Source organism: Pinus tabuliformis, chromosome 7, assembly GCF_031772625.1.
Source record: "Pinus tabuliformis cultivar Carrire ecotype Pingquan chromosome 7, CPIR1, whole genome shotgun sequence".
Lineage (NCBI taxonomy): Eukaryota > Viridiplantae > Streptophyta > Pinopsida > Pinales > Pinaceae > Pinus > Pinus tabuliformis.
Genome location: NC_142293.1, coordinates 1540769467 through 1540790420, shown reverse-complemented (window position 1 = coordinate 1540790420; position 20954 = coordinate 1540769467). Strand labels below are relative to the sequence as shown.

General features: G+C 36.3%; 1 pseudogene; it reads right to left on the bottom strand.

Annotated features, from left to right (window-relative positions):
* Positions 1 to 10296: 10296 nt before the first annotated feature.
* On the bottom strand, positions 10297 to 10707 carry LOC149253767 (oleosin pseudogene; annotated as a pseudogene).
* Between the last annotated feature and the right edge of the window lie 10247 nt (positions 10708 to 20954).

The following is a 20954-nucleotide window of genomic DNA, read 5'->3' as shown; positions in this document are numbered from 1 at the left end:
GAGAATTAAAGGGAATAAAATCCCTAAGGCATTGTCGACCATAGTAGGGGAAGGTCTTCCTTATGTCGTGTACGGAAGTGAAAGAGAGTGCCATTGATATTTGTGGGTTAGATTATATGTGTAATTATGCTTTGTAATGATTGAAGTAACAATTCCATGAAAGAAATGGGTTGGGTTGAGTGAGTTGGAGCCTATATCTTACATTGATTTTCCCTAGTGACCTCATAACCCAACTTGGGGATGACATCTTAAGTGGATGCCTATGACGCGGAGGAAAATTGTTCATATGAAACTAATTTCCTTGGACCATTATTAGTTAAGAAACAAGTGTCTATGAAATTTGATTGAATATTATTTACTGTAATAAATTAACATGGATTATTCATGTTATGTGTGTTCAGGTGTAATTTAAATGTAGATTCTTGGTTGCTATGAAATTTTAATGAATTCTTGTTTAATCCAATTGCATTTTTGTTATTACACCTTATGTGTGCATTTAAATGAATTACATACCTCCTTAAGAAAACCATATTTCTGTTATAATGGAGAAATGGTCCCTCAAGGGCTGCAATTTTAATGGCCTATAAGTGGCTATCCATCTATGGCTAAAAATCCATGGGATAGAGATGCCACATTACCTTTTCTACCCCTTAAAAGTTTTGACTTCTTACTAATGTTTAACTTCCACTTTAACTATTGCAACCAATTTCTTAAGTAGGCTCACCATTTTGTTTTTGAATTTATCTTGCATGTTTGCATTCCATTCATCCCATCATAGAGTCATCTCCCAAAAACACAAACAACATAAATATGACATATCCACAATCTTGAGTTTTCTTAGTCATTCAAGATCCAATATTAGATAAATTGGCATAATTTCATTGTAGCTCCATGGATAATTGAAATGATTCCTTTGACTCAAACATTTTATTAGGTTTAACTTCAAATACTACAATTACTTTTGTTCAAGGCCTGATTGTTATACCAAATTTAATTGTGATTACATTAGATTAAGAGGCGGAGAATGAAAATATAGTAATTAAAACCATGATTTTTTTGTTCTTCCAATTTAAATAAAATCTACTTTATTTAATGAGAAAAGAGTGCAAGAGAGGATGTTGAGATAATCTATGTGCCTTTTTAAGTGATCCTAAATCCAATTTATTCCATTAAAAAACACACTCTTCTAATGATAGATAAGTGTCCCATCTATATTGTAAAAAAATAAAGAGAAGAAAGTTAATATAATTCAATAAATTTATAAAGATCAATCCTCAACCCCTCTTTATTTATAAAAATAAGTAAAAAGACATGAATAAAGTCAAACCTATTAATTTTAAAAAATATTACTTAAATTTACAAAGTGTAACAACTTATTCATTAATATACTGTTTATTTTTTATTCTTAAATTAAGATATTAATATTTTGTCAAATCATTACATGCACATACATGAGAACCCTTTCCCTACCAACGTGGACCAACAAGGACTCAAGAGCCTCTAGCCACCCCAACCCAAGTGCGAGGAAGTCCTAGCAACAAAATACGGGAACTTGCAACTCTTGGCAGGAACCATTCCCACTCTCTCAAATTCCACGAAAAAGTGAAAAACACAATTTGCAATAAGAAGGAAAAATTCCCAATCCACGGTAAGAAGGCTAGAAAAAAATGGCGAGAAGGATGAAAAATTAAAAGAAATAAATAAAAATGGCGGTGACAACATTTCACCCTTTTAGTCAAATCCACTCCTCCTCGCCTCACTCGAATGGCAGCAAAAGCTACCAAAGCATAGTTTTATTTGTTCGTCAACCCTTTCTAGTTCAAGGGTTTCCAGTTTGTTCTCTGGTTTTCCATATAGATCATGGGTAGGAGTTCATCAGATGACCTAGCTTCCTCCAAGGAAGAACAACCATAGAATGAAGAATCTAGCCTAGACGAAGAAGAGGATGACGGATGACCACGAAGACCATGAAGACAATCAGCGGGCGAATGCATCCAGCGCAAACCACGATCAAGATGCTTCTACTAGAGGTAATTTTGTCAAACTCTATTTCTTTTGTATTCCCTTTATTTGTCTTTATTGCACCGTGCAAGTTGGAGTCTTCCATTCTATTTGTTTAGGGTCTTGACAAGTGTCTGCTTTCTCTTCTCTATCTCACATTAGAAATGCTCCACATTGAGCTGCCCCTGATCACTCTGATGCAACAACCTAGCAAGAGGAATCTATGTATTATAGACCCTCTCAACCAATCTGCTATGTATTAGCCGCTTATGACCACCTCCGCTCATGACTATATATCAGTCCATTCCCTGATTTCAATGTGTAGAGAGTCAAACCATAAGTAACAACATTCCAGAAAATAGAGATTAGAACAGTTATTTCCTGAAATATAGATTCAACTTACATGTCACATTAGAGCGGGTATCCTTCCTATGTTCTGGTAGTTAGAGTTGATATGTGTGATATGTGTTATGTTTGAGTATGATTATGTGAGCCCTGAGTGAGGAAAAAAAACCCTAATGTTGGGTATTTTTGATGGGGAAAATACCAAAAACCAAACATTCAAACACACACAGAGACAATGCTCTGTTTTACTTTACTCCAGGATCCTTTTGTGCACAGAAGACTTAAAAAAATTCACTGAGAGACAGAGTATTTCACCACCATAAAACATTCTATTCATTAAAACCTGATACAAAGATTTACCACTGTAAAATCCTTTTTATATTCACTGGTGTGAAAAACAACTTACTGCTGTAATAAAAAGATTTACATAGGTTTACTGCTGTGAAAAACAAAATTACACAGGCTTACAAAATTCACTGCAACATTTTCTTTATGCACTTCTGTGCAAAAAAAAACCACACATGGTTTTTCGTTACTCCAAAAATTACATCACCTGGTTCTTGTCTTTTTACACACTGCTGTGTGTTTTTCCTTTTACCGCCCCATCATTCTTTTTCAGTGTTGTGAAGAATTAATTTCTTTTCCTCCCGTGTGCAACACTTACAAAAAAAAGTCAACACTCAAAACATAAAAGACTTATTACATACGTTTTTTTTACATTCAATACATGCCGTATGTAAATATAAAAAAATATTAAAACGTGCCCATATCCCATACGAAACTTAATTAATGAGCATATGCGCCCATACCTCCATAAAAAAGATTTACGTGCAATATATGAAAACTTCAATATACTACCTACCACTATGACATTTCATTAATTAAATGTATGGTCAACAAAACTTTGATTTACTCCACGCTATGAATTTAATGTTTGTCGTATGCAGGTTTGGAGCAGCTTCGGGCAATCAACGGTTGAAGAAGGTGGAGCACATCCGACGGTGGAGGGCAATATCGGAAGACCAACAAGTGCTGAACATTAACCCCCGAGAAAATGACGTTGCGTTACGTCAGGGCTGAACCACGTGTTGGCTCCACATTTTCTCGGGCCCTTGTGTACGAAAACCATTCTCTGCAAGTAGGCGGTCCGAGAAATCTTTAAACCGGGTTTGTGGTTTTTTCTGGCGGTTTTGGGGAGCGTACGGCTACATTGAAATTAGATTTCAACACTCCCCTTTAATTTCAACAGCTGGGCATTCGGTCATACCTAGACACTTCCTTAAAAATTCAAAGCTTCTCTGATCCAGCGGCTTTGTCAAGATGTCCGCAACCTGTTCTTGAGTCCTGCAATGTTCCAAGACAATTTCTCCATTGTTCACCAATTCTCTGATGTAGTGAAACCTTGTATCAATGTGTTTCGTTCTCTTATGAAACACTGAATTCTTTGACAAAGCAATAGCTGAGCTATTGTCACAAAAAATCACTGTCGCTTTTGCCTGCTCTTGGCCTAAGCTTCTCAACATTCTTCTCATCCGCACTGCTTGACATGCTGCTGCTGTAGCTGCCACATATTCAGCCTCTGTTGTAGACAATGCTACAATGGACTGCTTCTTAGAAGCCCATGAAATGGCTCCTGAACCCATATGAAAAACATAACCGGAAGTGCTCTTCCGATCATCTACACTTCCAGCCCAATCGCTATCTGTGTATCCAACCAAATCTGAATGTTCTGAGGCATGATATAAAATTCCAAACATTTTGGTACCTTTGACATACCTCAAAATTCTCTTTGCTGCCTGCCAATGTGCCTCCTTCGGCCTCTCCATGAACCTGGAAATTAAACTAACAGCATACATTAAATCAGGCCTAGTTGCTGTTAAATACATAAGGCTGCCCACAATACTTTTATACAAGCTAGGATCAAAATCCTTGCTGCTGTCCTCTCTGCTGAGTTTTAATCCCATTACTGTGGGAGTGATGGCTGCCTTGCATTCTTGCATGTTAAATCTGTCCAAAACTTGATTTACATATCTTGCTTGAGATATAAAAATTCCTTTTTCATTTTGATCTACTTCTATGCCTAAGAAGTATCTCAAGAAACCCATGTCAGTCATTTCAAATTCATCCTTCATGACTGATTTAAAATTTTTAATGAGCTGATCATCATTACCTGTGAAAATCACATCATCAACATACAAAACAACAATTAAAATCTTACCATCCTTTTCCTTGATGTAGACTGTGGGTTCTCCTTCACACTTGTCAAATTCATTATCCAATAGATATGAATCTATCCTGCTGTACCATGCTCTTGGCGCTTGCTTCAGCCCATAAAGAGCTTTCTTCAATTTGCACACTTTGTGCTCTTCACCTTTCTTCTCATATCCAAGAGGCTGTTCCACATAGACCTCTTCCATTAACACTCCATTTAGGAATGCTGACTTCACGTCCATTTGGTAGACTTTCCATTTGTTTTGAGCTGCTATGGACAACACTGCTCTCACGGTTTCCATTCTTGCAACCGGGGCGAAAGTCTCCTCATAATCTCTCCCATACTGCTGCTTGTAGCCTTTGACAACCAGCCTTGCCTTGTGCCTTTCAATCTTGCCTTCAGCATTGCTCTTGGTCTTGTAGACCCATTTCACACCAATGACTTCTTTGCCTTTTGGTAACTCAACCAAATCCCATGTTTTGTTTCTCTCTATGGCATTCATCTCCTCATCCATAGCTTCTATCCATTTCTTATCTTTAATAGCTTCTTCAAAATGAATAGGATCATCAACATGACAATACAAGGCAAATAAGGAATTCATTCCTTCTTCATAAATTTCACTTAGATTTCTAAACTTCTTACCTCGTTCACTTGGTGTGCAAGTGCTTGAAGATGCACTTGAATTTCCTCCTTGTGGTGTGCTTGGAGAAGCACTCTCATTGATCCTCAATGGTGTACCTTGCTGTCCTTGTGTTGGCGCTGTTGTTTGGGGATTCATTTCAGCCACCTCCTCTTCATCTTCATCATGAGACAAACAGTTCTTGACATTGACTGTTTTCTCTATGCTTCCATCCCAAGCTTCCTCTTCTATGAATTGAACATCCCTGCTGACAAAGAACTTCTTGGTAGATGGAATGTACAGCCTGTAGGCTTTGGATTCATCACTGTATCCAATGAAGATGCATTTCTCCCCTTTGCTGTCCAACTTCCTCCTTAGCTGATCTGGAATGTGTGCATAGGCCACACATCCAAAAACTCTCATGTGGGTGACTCCTTGCTTTCTCCCACTCCATGCCTCTTCTGGCACTTTGTTCATGACTGCTTTTGTAGGACACCTGTTCAATATATAAACTGCACAATGTACAGCTTCAGCCCAATACTCATTTGGCAAATGCTTTGCCTTCAACATGCTCCTTGCCATCTCCATGATGGTTCTGTTCTTCCTTTCAGCAACTCCATTTTGCTGTGGAGTGTACCTTGCTGTAAACTGTTTATGTATTCCATTTTCTCTACAAAATCTTAGGAATTCCTTGGAGATATATTCACCTCCTCTATCAGTTCTCAAAACTTTAATGTGCAGCCCGCTTTGGTTTTCAACAAATGCTTTGAAGTTTTGGAATTTCTCAAAGACTTCACTTTTGTTCTTGAGGAAATATATCCAAGTCTTTCTTGTAAAATCATCAATGAATGTCAAGAAATATAGGCTACCTGCTAATGATGGAGCTTGCATTGGTCCACACAAATCTGAGTGGATAATCTCTAAGGGTGTCTTTGCCCTTATACTCTTCCCTGATGGAAAACTTTCTCTATGTTGTTTTCCCAAAATGCAGCCTTCACATAGGCTGTCCGGTTTCTCTATCAATGGTAATCCTCTTACCATTCCTTTTCTGCTCAATAAGTTTAGACCTCCAAAATTTAGATGCCCAAATCTCAAGTGCCATAACCAGTTCTCATCCTTTGGCACGCTTTGGAAGGCCTCTTCGGTGACTGCTGCCATTTCCCTTTTGTTCTTCATGTCTGCCCTGATCCGGAGAGGGAACATCCTGTTCCTTGTCATCTTCACTTCAGCAATGCATCTTTTGCTGGGTGGTATATCCATGATGGTGCACACATCATTTTTAAAGAAAACATTGTAGCCCTTATGGACAAGCTGTCCAATACTCAAGAGATTACATCTCATTCCGGGGACATAGTATACATCTGCTATGGTTTTCCTTTCTCCTTGCTTTGAAAGTATTTTTATTTCTCCTCTTCCCATAAAGACACTTTACTATCAGTTCCTAGTGTGACTTCTGATTTCACATTTTTATCTAGGGCAGAAAAGAAGGCTATGTTTCCGGTCATATGGTTGCTGCAACCTGAGTCTAAAAACCATATGTCCTCACTATGTGTTTCAGCCATGTTACAAGCTAACAGGACATTTTCTTGACTGCTGTTTTCTCTTGTAACATTTGCATTTTGTCTGCTGTTCATATCATGCTGTTTCTTTCTACAATCACTAGCATAATGTCCATACTTTTTGCAATAATAGCATTGAACATTAGATTTATCATACCTTTGTCCTTGAGCATGATGTTGTCCTCCTTGTTGGCTGCTGCCTTGGCCTTGGTTCTGATTTGGATTGTTGCCTCTTCCTTGTGCATTTGATGAGTTGTTCCTTCCACCTCTATTCTGGCTTCTGCCTCTTCCTCTTTTGTTTCCTCTGCCTTGACCTCTGCCTCTTCCAAAGGACATCTGGGTCTTGAAGGCTTGCTCAAGAGATGAGTTTTCATTCCTACTCAACCTCTGCTCATGTGTTATCAGTGATGCATGCAGCTCATCAACTGAATAGCTTGAGAGATCCTTTGTCTCTTCAATGGTGGTGACTATGGCATCAAACCTTGAGGGTAAGACCCTCAATATTTTCTCCACAATTCTTCTGTCTTCAATGGTTTCTCCATGAGTTCTCATTTGTGTGATTACACCAATCACATGAGTGAAGAATGAGTCAATGTTATCTGACTCCTTCATGTTCAAGTTCTCAAAATCCTTTCTCAGCAATTGTAGCTTTGCTGTCTTCACTCTCTCCATGCCTTGATAGGCTGTCTTGAGGGTTTGCCATGCTTCATTGGCTGTCTTAGCTGCTGCTAACCTTGGAAACATACTCTGGTCTACTGCTAGATACAACAACACACGGGCTTTTGAATCTTTCTTCCTATTGTTCTTCAGCAGATCCTTCTCTCCTTGAGTTAATGCATTGAACTCAGTTTCATCTGCTGGTTCTTCAAAGCCTTCTTCAACTATTTCCCATAAATCTTGGGAAGCAAGCAGAGCTGTCATAGTTATTGACCAGTAGTCATAGTTATTCCCATTAAACTGTGGGAGCTGGGTGTTAAACAAACCCATACCAGTGCTTGTGCTGGCCATTCCTTGACTGTGTATTTAAAACACTGACTGTCTCTTCAATAACAAACAAGATAGCTATGAAGAATACCTGAATCCTTTGTTGTCTGAGTCTTCTGTCTGCCTGAGAAGTTTTGCTGCAGCAACAACCTTCTCCCTTCAGCTTCTTTAATTTTTTTTTAAAGAGCCTAAGCCTGCTCTGATACCACTGTTGGGTATTTTTGATGGGGAAAATACCAAAAACCAAACATTCAAACACACACAGAGACAATGCTCTGTTTTACTTTACTCCAGGATCCTTTTGTGCACAGAAGACTTAAAAAAATTCACTGAGAGACAGAGTATTTCACCACCATAAAACATTCTATTCATTAAAACCTGATACAAAGATTTACCACTGTAAAATCCTTTTTATATTCACTGGTGTGAAAAACAACTTACTGCTGTAATAAAAAGATTTACATAGGTTTACTGTTGTGAAAAACAAAATTACACAGGCTTACAAAATTCACTGCAACATTTTCTTTATGCACTTCTGTGCAAAAAAAAACCACACATGGTTTTTCGTTACTCCAAAAATTACATCACCTGGTTCTTGTCTTTTTACACACTGCTGTGTGTTTTTCCTTTTACCGCCCCATCATTCTTTTTCAGTGCTGTGAAGAATTAATTTCTTTTCCTCCCGTGTGCAACACTTACAAAAAAAAGTCAACACTCAAAACATAAAAGACTTATTACATACATTTTTTTTACATTCAATACATGCCGTATGTAAATATAAAAAAATATTAAAACGTGCCCATATCCCATACGAAACTTAATTAATGAGCATATGCGCCCATACCTCCATAAAAAAGATTTACGTGCAATATATGAAAACTTCAATATACTACCTACCACTATGACATTTCATTAATTAAACGTATGGTCAACAAAACTTTGATTTACTCCACGCTATGAATTTAATGTTTGTCGTATGCAGGTTTGGAGCAGCTTCGGGCAATCAACGGTTGAAGAAGGTGGAGCACATCCGACGGTGGAGGGCAATATCGGAAGACCAACAAGTGCTGAACATTAACCCCCGAGAAAATGACGTTGCGTTACGTCAGGGCTGAACCACGTGTTGGCTCCACATTTTCTCGGGCCCTTGTGTACGAAAACCATTCTCTGCAGGTAGGCGGTCCGAGAAATCTTTAAACCGGGTTTGTGGTTTTTGCTGGCGGTTTTGGGGAGCGTACGGCTACATTGAAATTAGATTTCAACACCTAACAGTGGAGCATGGCCATCAAAGATATGTGAATGCCTATAGCCATGGGCGAGAATTGAGTATCCTTCCATTTAACTGGTTATAACCTTCTCTGTCGCTACTAACTACGCTGGATTTATCATCCAACCGATAGTGGTGGGATGGTTATGGATCACAATAGAATGTTCAATCAAAATAAATTTGAAATTCTAGACTAGCTCATCACTAATTTCCTCTTCTTCTCAACATTTTCCAACCGGTTATACAATCTTGAACACATCACAACCTCGTACAGTTCAGTTACAACATTTCCAATCAAAACTTGCAATCTGCTATCCCTAACATTTATAAATATTTTACACATCCCCAATTTAACCACAACACTGTTTAAAGTCCTCTCTATCTCTTATCCAAGCCCTTGAGTTCGGCTTCTTTGACAGGAGAAAAACCACTTAGTATCTCTAATTAACTCTATAATAACAGGAAGATCAGTAGAATAATGACTCTTCCTATTAGATCATTCCTAGGGAAAAGGTATATTGTATTTAACATATTTTATCATGCTATTAATATTCTCACCAAGAAAGATGAAAACATTCTTTTAAGATTCCTTAGCAAGAAAGATGAAAATATTTTTTTGAAATGAAAATATTTTTTTGAAGGGAAAAAGCATACTATATTTAAGATATTTGATCATGCTCTACATTTATTTATTTAGAACAGAAAGTGCTCCTGATAATAGCCTGTGGAAAAATGAAACATTGTAGGGTATGAGATTATTGCAGATGACCAATAAACCAATCTCAACAATTATCTGAGCACAAGAAGCTATCTTTAGTTGTGATGGACAGAAACTTAGCCATGTCAGAAAGATGCCTGAGAGAATTAATTCTATCCCTGCCCTCACAGTAGCAGGGCAATGAACAAAAATACAAAGCAACAAGAAAGAGACCTATGACTTCTCAATCATTACAATGCTGAAGCTTATGAAGATCAATTCATGATGACATGAAGAATACCATTAAAAGAAACTGCAGCACATTGTGAAGAGCGGATGGATGATGATTGATGAGTGACATTATGTCACTGAAAGCGACAACTCATTCCATCCATGATCTTCTTCACATGAATAAACTGTGACTAAATTATCCAGACCTATAAGAACACTTCTGAAATGACCCTAAACTAAAAGCTGCCTCTAATACTAAGAACATATTGTTGGACCAACAATCTAATTTATATTTGCAGTAGCTGGACATATTAAACTTAGAAACATTGCTAACTATAATACTTAACATGTGCCATGATGAAAAAATGTTATGAAATATGATCAAGACCCCCCTTGGGTGGCCCAATCACCCTTGTTTTGGATATAACCCCCGACTCGGTCCTTGACATCTTTGGCCTTGTTGTCGATGCGTTGGCGTGCATAGTTTACCTTATCAGCACCAGGTGGGTGTTTTCCCCTCATGTAGTTAACAATCCATGAAAGTGAAGAGATGACAACAATTCCAAAGCCCCCAACAGACAGAAAACCAATGGTGGTGAGAAGCAGAACAGTCCCAACAGGAACCAATACTGGGCTAAAGAAAATCAGCACAGGTGTTGCAACAAGAAGAGTTACCACAGTCCCTGTAAGGGTAATTCTAGCCAAGAGCAATAGTACCCCTCCCATAGTAATGGCGACCATCATCTTCATAACCTGCTGGGCACTAGGAGCGTTCTCATGTATCTTCTGCATTAGCCCATGCACTTGTTGCTATTCATTCTCTGAAAATGTATCTTTATGCTTTTCCAGACATGCTCTGGTTCAACCGATGGAGAATTCAAAGCATTTGCAGTAATAATCTAGTTGTTATATCAATATAGAACACTAGGAGAGATAACGATCATGTAATAGGTGGATTTTCTGCGTTACTGTATCCAATAATACTGGTACAAAATAATGTCAAAGTTAAACATGTGGCATTCACAGGGTGGCACCACAATAGCTTTGCATACATTTTATAAAGTTATATCAAAAAAACATTACATTGTTCTTTATTTAGGATATAGATTGCCATCTTTCAATAATAGATAGAATTTTATAAAGCTATATTAAAAAAACATTAAATTATTTTTTATTTAAAAGGACAAATTATATCTTTCAATTATATGATGTGACGGTGGTTCACTTTGAGAAAACTTCCAGTAAACAGTGAGTTGTATTGATAAAGAGCAATTCATGGTTTTAACTTTTAAAAGATAATGCATCTTTGCAAACATCAGAATTAAGAATCTGTTCATTGTGTATCTGAGCACAAGAAGCTATCTATAGTTGTGATGGACAGAAACATAGCCATGTCAGAAAGATGCCTGAGAGAATTAATTCTATCCCTGCCCTCACAGTAGCAGGGCAATGAAAAAAGACACAAAGCAACAAGAAGGAGACTTGTGACCTATCAATAATTATGATGCTAAAGCTTATGAAGATCAACTCATGATGACATGAAGAATACCATTAAAAGAAATTGCAACACATTGTGAAGAGTAGATGGATGATGACTGATGAGTGACATTCTGTCACTGAAAGTGACAACTCATTCCATCCATGATATTCTTCACATGAATAAACAATGACTAAATTATCCAGACCTATAACAACACTTCTAAAATGACCCTAAACTAAAAGCTACCTCTAATACTAAGAACATATTGTTGGACCAACAATCTAATTTATATTTGCAGCAGTTGGACATATTAAACTTAGAAACATCACTAACTATAATACTTAACATGTTCCATGATGAAAAAACATTATGAAATGTGATCAGGACCCCCCCTTGCGTGGCCTAATCACCCGTGTTTTGGATATAACCCCCGGCTTGGTCCTTGACATCTTTGGCCTTGCTGGCGATGCATTGGTGTGCATATTTGACCTTATCAGCACCAGTGGGTGTTTTCTCCTCATGTAGTTAACAATCTATGAAAGTGAAGAGAGGGCAACAATTCCAAAGCCCCCAACAAACAGAAAACCAATGGTGGTGAGAAGTAGAACAGTCCCAACAGGCACCAATACTGGGCTAAAGAAAATCAGCACAGGCATTGCAACAATAAGAGTTACGACAGTCCCTATAGGGGTAATTCTAGCCAAGAGCAACAACGCCCCTCCCATAGTAATGGCGATCATCATCTTCATAACGTGTTGGGCACTGGGAGTGTTCTCCTGTATCTTCTGCATCATCCCCTGCACTTGTTGCTATTCATTCTATAAAACTGTATCTTTTTGCTTTTCTAGACATGCCCTGGTTCAATTGGTGGACAATTCAAAGAACTTCTAGTAAGAATCCAGCTGTTATATCAATATAGAACACTAGGAGAGATAACGATCATGTAATGGGTGGATTTTCTACGTTACTGTATCCAATAATACTAGTACAAAATAATGCCAAAGTTAAACATGTGGCATTCACAAGGTGGCACCACAATAGCTTTGCAAACATTTTATAAAGCTATATCAAAAAAACATTACATTGTTCTTTATTTAGGACATAGATTGCCATCTTTCAATAATAGATAGAATTTTATAAAGCTATATTAAAAAAACATTAAATTGTTTTTTATTTAAAAGGACAAATTATATCTTTCAATAATAGGATATGAAGGTGGTTCAGTTTGAGAAAAATTCCAATAAATGTTGAGCTGTATTGATAAATAGAAATTCATGGTTTTAACTTTTAAAAGACAATACATCTTTGTAAACATTAGAATTAAGAATCTGTTCATTGTGGTAATTTTATAGCCAAGGTATATGAGAGTAACCATTTGTGTGCTAAGATTGGAGATGGTCCAAGTACCTCTCCGTAATGTTGCACCCTTCACTTTCATAATTACATTGACTAAGAAAATTAACTCTCACAGTTTGCAAATTGCAAATGATAGTCTTCATCTCCACAATCCTCACTTCTCTTAGAAATCAAGTTATTCTACTTTAATTTTCATATACTATAGATTTATGAATGGAAGATTTTAAAAAATTTTGTTACCATTAACGTTGAAATTCAATTTCTATGAATACGATGAAGGTTGATTTTTGAGTGTTGCTTGTGAATATATTGAGAGTCTCATGATTTTATGATGTCATTCATCAACTCACTGATGAGTTTATTTGTTATGGGGGAATATTTGTGTTTTTCAATTGCGTCATTGATATATGTTTCCCAAAATTGATTGTTTTCAAGTTATCCCTTTGTAGTTTGGTTGCGTAGTTGGATTACGCTCTTTCAAGATTTCGACTACACTCTTTTGAGGTTTTTGTAGTTATGTGCGTGGCTGAAATACATTTAAATAAGTGATCTAATCAACTAATTAATTAATCAATTAAATAGTGGTTGATTAATGCTCTTATAAATCGTTAACCATAAAACCAATATGTAAATCGAGAAATATCGAGGCTAGAGAAAATATTGTTGACAAATGTTTCAAAAAAAGTGCTCCAACTTCATAGATGTGCATAACAAGGAAATTGATCTTCCTAAACACGTGATTTTACAAGGTGCAAGGCGAAAACAACTAAAGGTGTCTATCTGAAATAGGCAGAGTTTTTGAAAAGTCAATAAAATCTGTGGATGTTGAGCTATTTTAGTTTTGGCAACGAGACTAACACTACATGGATGACCAAACATTCTTATGATGATTGACATAATCAACAGTATTTCCTTTCAATTGACCCAAATCCATAAATAGGGTTATGGTCCTGATGACCCATCTTTCATTTGTGGCATGCATCGTATGAAACACACTGGCTGTAAAGGTATCTCGTAAAGAAGGACAAACTGAAAATCCATTCATAGGTGGCTGCGGTGTATTTTCCAAATCAGTGTCTATCAAACTGTAGAAAGCGGGCTTGGGCTAGCTTGTCTATTGGATGGCACGGGAAATGTCAGGTCCATTAAAAGGCACATAATTGATATTAATTGTTCATTATGGAGTTGTTTTTAGTGCAACTTTTTGGACTTTCGGGTGTTGGAATATGGTAGAAAAATTTGAGGTGAAATCTTGATTTTTGTTATTTAAAATGGTTTTTTGACTATATATATGGATTTAGCACTCTGAAAAACCCTTAATGCATTTGGGTTGTGCAGGAGTTACCCATCAAACTTGTGATTTCAATAAATTTGTGCTAGATTTTAGAGAAATTAGACCCAAAAAACCCACCGGAAAAGCTTCCAAAAAGTCACACTAAAGACAACTCTATTCATTATGACCACTTTCTCAGTGACCTTAGAAACCTGTGGTGCTTAAATATGATGACCTAATAGGACCGAAAATCCAACCATAGAGAAGGACATTGTGAATGTCCACGCCATTTTAAACAAAAATAAGAAACTAGCAAAATGACTTCCACACTTTACCAGTGAAGCCTTGCAATCCAAAAGTGTGGCAGATGCACAATACAAATTTAACATACAAAAACACATGAGTTCAACTCTTCCATTGATCACACAAAAAATTGATTATTACAATAAACTCGGAAGGATATTTATACTTTTTCATCTAACCGCTGGCCTAAATTAACTTTACAAGCACATAAACTCTAAATTTTACTTCTCTCAAAATATGACTTAACTCTTAACTTGACTCAGTTAATTGACACTCCTAAATTTATCCAACTCTAATATGGGGAACATTATAGTTTCTAAGAGATAGGTTGTGGTGCGGAAGATGCTCTGTGCAAAGATGAAAGATGCAGAGGACGGTTTGTGTGGAGGATGAACCATCCTAGCACAATCTAAGTCATTACAGAAAAAATCAATTAGTTATCTTGCCGTGTTGAACCCCATCCTAGTTAAAATATTGTTGAGGATTTTCACATGAAACTTCTCCTCCCACCCCACATGGTGTACCTATATTGTAACTATATGACCTACCAACTCCACAACATGTTTCTTGAACTTTGTTGATCTCGAACTCTGGACAATATTCAAAAAATATTATGATTAATTATAAATTTTCAAGAGCACCACTAGGGTACATTATATAATGTTCACACCATATTTTTATAGTCCATTCCAAATTCCCACTGCTTCTACTTTATTTAAACCTCACACCCTATCCTAGCTTTCTCCACTTTCATTATTTTCAACAGAATTAGCAAATTATAGGGTTTACATGGATCTAGTTATGGATGTTTATATTTTGGAAGACTATGAAACAAGATGACCGAGTTTCTTTCAACAATATAGAGGTCGCTGATGAGAAGAAGTTCCAAATTCCAAGACATTGGAATATGTTGATCTCTGTTAAGACTAATGATAGCCACAACAACAAGTTTAAGGAAGACATTCTTTTCAATTATTTCAATCAATAAACCCTTACCTCACAATATCAATAGTTTCTGTGGCCTACATATCAGAATAGCTGAGAAGTAGATTTCCTTCATTATGAGTCCTAAAACATATAGACCCAATTTTCTGAACATACATTTTTTTCCCGAACTATACTTATGCCTTTATTCTTGTCTACCCAAAAATTGAATTCTCTACTTTATATGTTGTAAAACAAAACTGTATGGCGTGTATTCACTAGAGCCTGTGGCCATGTTTTAAATGAAATCAACAACAATCAAACCACACAAATTTAAAAATTAATAGAATCTTTTAACACCAACAATAATTTAATTTAATTGTTTTCCATAAATTGTAAAGCTAGACATGAAATTCTTAGTACAACAAGCGAATGAGGCCAGTTGCATTGATTTTGTTGAATCAAATATTTTTTAAATAAATTAATTAACCTAAACCTGCATACTTTTGCTCATTGTGGTGTTGTAGAATTTCAAGTTCACATGCTAAATAATATTTCGGCTTGTCATTCAATTGGATAACTTGTTGTAGTTGTTAGGATTTTTCTAGTCTCATTGAGGTAAATCTTTTCGACACTTCAATTTAGTTTTGTTTCATTGCCCATTAATTTTGGGGTGGCACTATTAGATCCAAATCTCATACAATTTACCATTAGTGAATCTTAATGTCGACTCATTAACGTTGCCTGAATGTGCGGAAGTATTGTTGTGCGGAAGGAGGTGGAGCCTGAATGTGTAGAAATATTGATGTGCAAAAGTTTTATTGTGTGGAAAGAATTTGGGTAGGGATGTGGGGAAGTATTCTATGGGGAAGTGTGGAGTGCTAAGGAAGAATCTATTTATACTTAATACAATATAATAGGAAAAAGAACAAAAACTAATTTACACAATGACAATGCTTCTTAGTAGCAGAACAATTCAAATAATTGCCAAGTGTCCGAATAATCCAACTTACATCGCTCACAATTAATGTAGTTTTGTCTTGGTTTTTATGTGGATTCTCACCAACGAATCAAGGATTGAAACTTTTGTCAAACACAAAACCTTCCCCAAGCAAGACGTAACCACCAGAAAATCCAATGACAAGGTTGTTCCCTTAAACCTTAGGGTTCCACATCTCTTAGTGTGCATATTTATTCTTCCCTTAGAATCGTGACAAGGATGTTACTATGCAACATCCTTGCCAGGAGGCAGGCACAATGACTTAGCTATTGTTATGAGTGTGAAGATTAAATGGTTAGTGTCTTCCTAGTGATGTATAAGACTCACAACACAAATGTAGACTTCATTACACTTTCTTTTAGAAATTCTCTAGTTTATTTTCGTTAACAATTCATAACTATAACTAGAAATTTTGCATTAAGGATGTGATCCATTTAACCATTAGGCAAGGCTAAAATGCATTTTTTCATTGCGATCAATATTTAGTGCCCTACTAGTGATCTATAAGACTTGCAATGCAAATGTAGACTTCATTGCACTTCCTTCAAGAGAAACTCTACAACTTACTCATTTTACAATGAGATAGTATAAGTAGAGAACCTCTGCATTGAAGATGCGATCCATTTAATCGTTAAGCGAGGCTTTGATGCATTTGTTCATTGAGCAAGAAAAAGAGATTGTTTCAGTAAAGTTTTTGACATGATTTTAAATCCATTCAAGTCAGAAGCTAGAGCAAGGAATGTATCTTGGGGTCCATGATTTGTAATAAAACCAAAATTTTGTTTTGTACTGAGTCAAGCTTAGAATCCATTGAATAGAAATTGGCATTTCTTGCTCTTGTTATTGAAGTTGGTAAGGGTCAATAGTTGTTTTCTCTAGTTATTCATGTCCTCAACAAGAAATAATTGTTTTCTCTATTCTATTAATGCCAATTATATTGCCATGGTTATGTAATGATATGCATGACATGGAATCTGTGTGTCATATTTTGTGGGCTACTACTAGTGTCAAACCTACCAACTAGTTGAATCTGTTAGGCCCCTATACTACTAGTGTAACCCCTTATTGTTATTAGTACAACCCCCTTATTATATTGTTGTACCCATGTAGTCCCCATATTGTTATTATTGTGCCCCATAGAAGCCCACTATTGTTATTATTGTGCCCTTACATTATTATTGTTATGTCGGCTCTGATTATATTATGACCCCTTAGACTCCTATATAGAAAGGAGATCTTGTCATTTGTATCATCCAAGAATTGTTCATTTGTGTAATGAAAAGGAGGTTGCCCCCTCGAAGAGGCTGAATTCTAAGGCGTTGATCTATCTTTTCTTTCTTTTTGTGAGCTGGTTTCATAACATTTGGTATCAGAGCTTTGGATTCTAGGGTTTCGCTACTCCAAATAGGTCATCGTGGAATTTTCGCTATAACCTTTTTTCTGCGACGTTTCAAAATCGAAAACAAGAACCCATTTGAGACAAAATTGCATTGAACCTCGGGTCCAAATTTCAGAGCTTTTTGCGCTATCTTTGCGGAGATATGATCAAAGGAAGTTGGTCTTTTTGCAGACTCCTGAATTACATTCCGAATAGGTGACCTGGGGAAAATCATCATAAATTTCTCTCTGAGCATCAGATTGAAATTTCGTAAGAAGGTACAGAAAGAGGACGAACTGTAGTTTCTTGTATATATTTTTCAGAGCCAAAGGTCAAAACAGTGACACGTGGCACGTCGTAAAATTTCACTCTACTGAACTAGTCTATAATCAGGTCACTGTGGGAGATTTGGCATAACTCTTCCTTGGAGAATCCAATTTGGATCATATTGGTGGCATTGGAAAGAGGACACGGAGGGCTACTTCGGATCATAATTTCAGAACTTAAAGATCTGAAAGTACATAGTTACAGTCATTTCAGGATCGAGCTCCTAAAATCAAGAAAAAACAAGATGAGGAAGTTTGATGGCAAGGATCCGGTAAATTGGATACTTTAGATGGAGCAATATTTTGATCTACATGGTGTACCACTTTTACAAAAGGTATGTATTGCATCTTCATATTTAGAACCGGATCAATTTTTATGGTATAAAGGACTTTGTTCTCGTAAACAACTTGTTACGCGGTCAATTTTCACCGAGGAAATGATAGCACATTATGAGGATACAAAGAGCAACACCTTCTTTAGAGCAACACCACAACAATTGGAAAGAGTAAAAGGGCTTTGTTACATAGTGGAAAGTAAAATTATGGCAACAAGGAAGTCTACTCCTCACAACTATAAAGATGGAAGTGTTGTTTCTCCTAGCCTTCCACAACCTACAAGGGTTACACCACAACAATTGGAAGAAAAAAGAGAAAAGGGCTTTGTTACAATTGTGATAGCAAATGCACTAAAGGTCATAAGTGTGCTGAGAAGAAATTATTTTACATAGAGGAGGAAGAAAAGGACCAAGAAACATCAAAAGAAGACGATATATGCCAGGACCCAACCCCAAAGAAAGAAGAAATGAATCAGACCATATCTTGTAAAGCATTGGAAGAAATTAGCACTGCTCAAACTCTAAAGATAGAAGGACATATCAAGAAGAGAAAGGTTCAAGCAGTGAAAGATCACATTGAGCATCAACAACAAGTTCTCCATCTTTTACAGGATAATGCCACTTTGGTGCAAAATCGAATGAAACAACAGGTAGATCAACATCGTAGTGAAAAATGTTTTGATGTAGGTGATTGGGTATATTTACTTCTACATCTCAAGCAAGCTATTTATGAGAAGGAAATGTTGGCAATACTATATGCACTTAAGAAATGGCAACCTTACCGAATGGGAAGACACTTCAAGGTAAAAATGGATCATGATAGTCTAAATACTTTTTAGAACAACTATTATCTTTAGAAGAAAAAAAATGGGTCACAAATATCTTGGGTTATGACTTTGACATCATCTATAGAAAAGGGAAGCAAAATTTTGTTGCAGATGCACTCTCAAGAAAGGATGAGGATGTGGAAGCATTGTTTTGTGCTATTTCTATTATCCAACCAGATTGGATAAACGAAGCAAGGGATGAATGGAAGAAGGACAAAGAAGTATTGCCACTCATTCAAAAGTTGCATAATATTCCAATTCAAACAATATTGCCAGAACTTGAAGAGGAAGGAAAAATTAAATTGGAACCTGGAGTAGTCACACAAAAAAGAACCTGACAACTACGAAATCAATCAATTTCAGAGTATCTCATCAAGTGGAAGAACTTACCCGCTGAATATTCCACATGGGAGGACAAGAATTTTATATAGAAGCATCAAGAACTACTCAAGCGTTGAGGACAACACTTTTTGAAGGAGAGGAGCATGTTAGGCCCCTATACTACTAGTGTAACCCCTTATTGTTATTAGTACAACCCCCTTATTATATTGTTGTACCCACGTAGTCCCCATATTGTTATTATTGTGCCCCATAGAAGCCCACTATTGTTACTATTGTGCCCTTACATTATTATTGTTATGTCGGCTCTGATTATATTATGACCCCTTGGTCTCCTATATATAGAAAGGAGGTCTTGTTATTTGTATCATCCAAGAATTTTTCATTTGTGTAATGTAAAGGAGGTTGCCCCCTCGAAGAGGCTGAATTCTAAGGCGTTGATCTATCTTTTCTATCTTTTTGTGAGCTAGTTTCATAACAGAATCAATGACAACCTCTTTAAGATCTCGATTTTCAGCATTCATGTCAATATAAGAGTGTTATTAAAGAATGCAAACATTAAAACACATGCAATAGAGACATCTTGATATATCAGATGATTTTCACTATTATAGATGGATAATGCAATGTTAGTTTTGCTATCTTGTTGTCTTCAATTGGCTAACAAAATCTATCATTTCAAAGTTGGACTTGTATTAGAGGTTTTTATTTGGATGGTAGTTTTAAACTTTTCTTCCACCACTCCTTTGATTTTGGACTGTCTAACAAACACCTGTCCTCCATTTGAAAATCTAAAACGAAAATATGTATTATCATATCTTTTGTGTATCAACAGTTTTACTTATTAGCTCTCTTGCCTATGTTGGTTTCTTGTGGTTTATTCTCTGCAAATTTGATATATACCAAACTAGATGATACTTCATACTCATAGATGCCAAATTAGAGGATACTTGCACTCCCTTAAGAAAACTTTAGTTGGTTGCAGAATGCAATAATAAATTGGTCAATTTAATATGTATATATCTTATTTAAGGTGAATTTAATGAAACTGAGGTCAGATCACATGCTTAGCCTCACAAACAGTGTATTTTGGAAATCAAAGCATCGTAGGCAAGGCCAAAAGTTTTCTTCAAGGAATACAAGTGCTTGATACTTTTACTTGATAAGTAACTGATTTGAAGGGAATACCATATAGATAATCTACTTAGTAATGTGCAGTAGTACTTGACTAGTGCAAATGACAATACTAAACACAAATCTATACTGGAAAAATAGCTGCAGTAATGTTTATTCCAGTGCAAGGTAATTGAAGTTTTTGAGGCAAATATTTGCTAATTGGTTAACTTTAGACAAATATTCTAGCATTACGTCTATAAACAATCAAAGCTATAGGTTCCTTTTTCCACTATTGATATATAATGTAAAGTCATAGTTAATTTCCTACCTTATATTTCCTTACTATTTTCTATTTCAAATTTGATTGAAAATTCATTTAGAC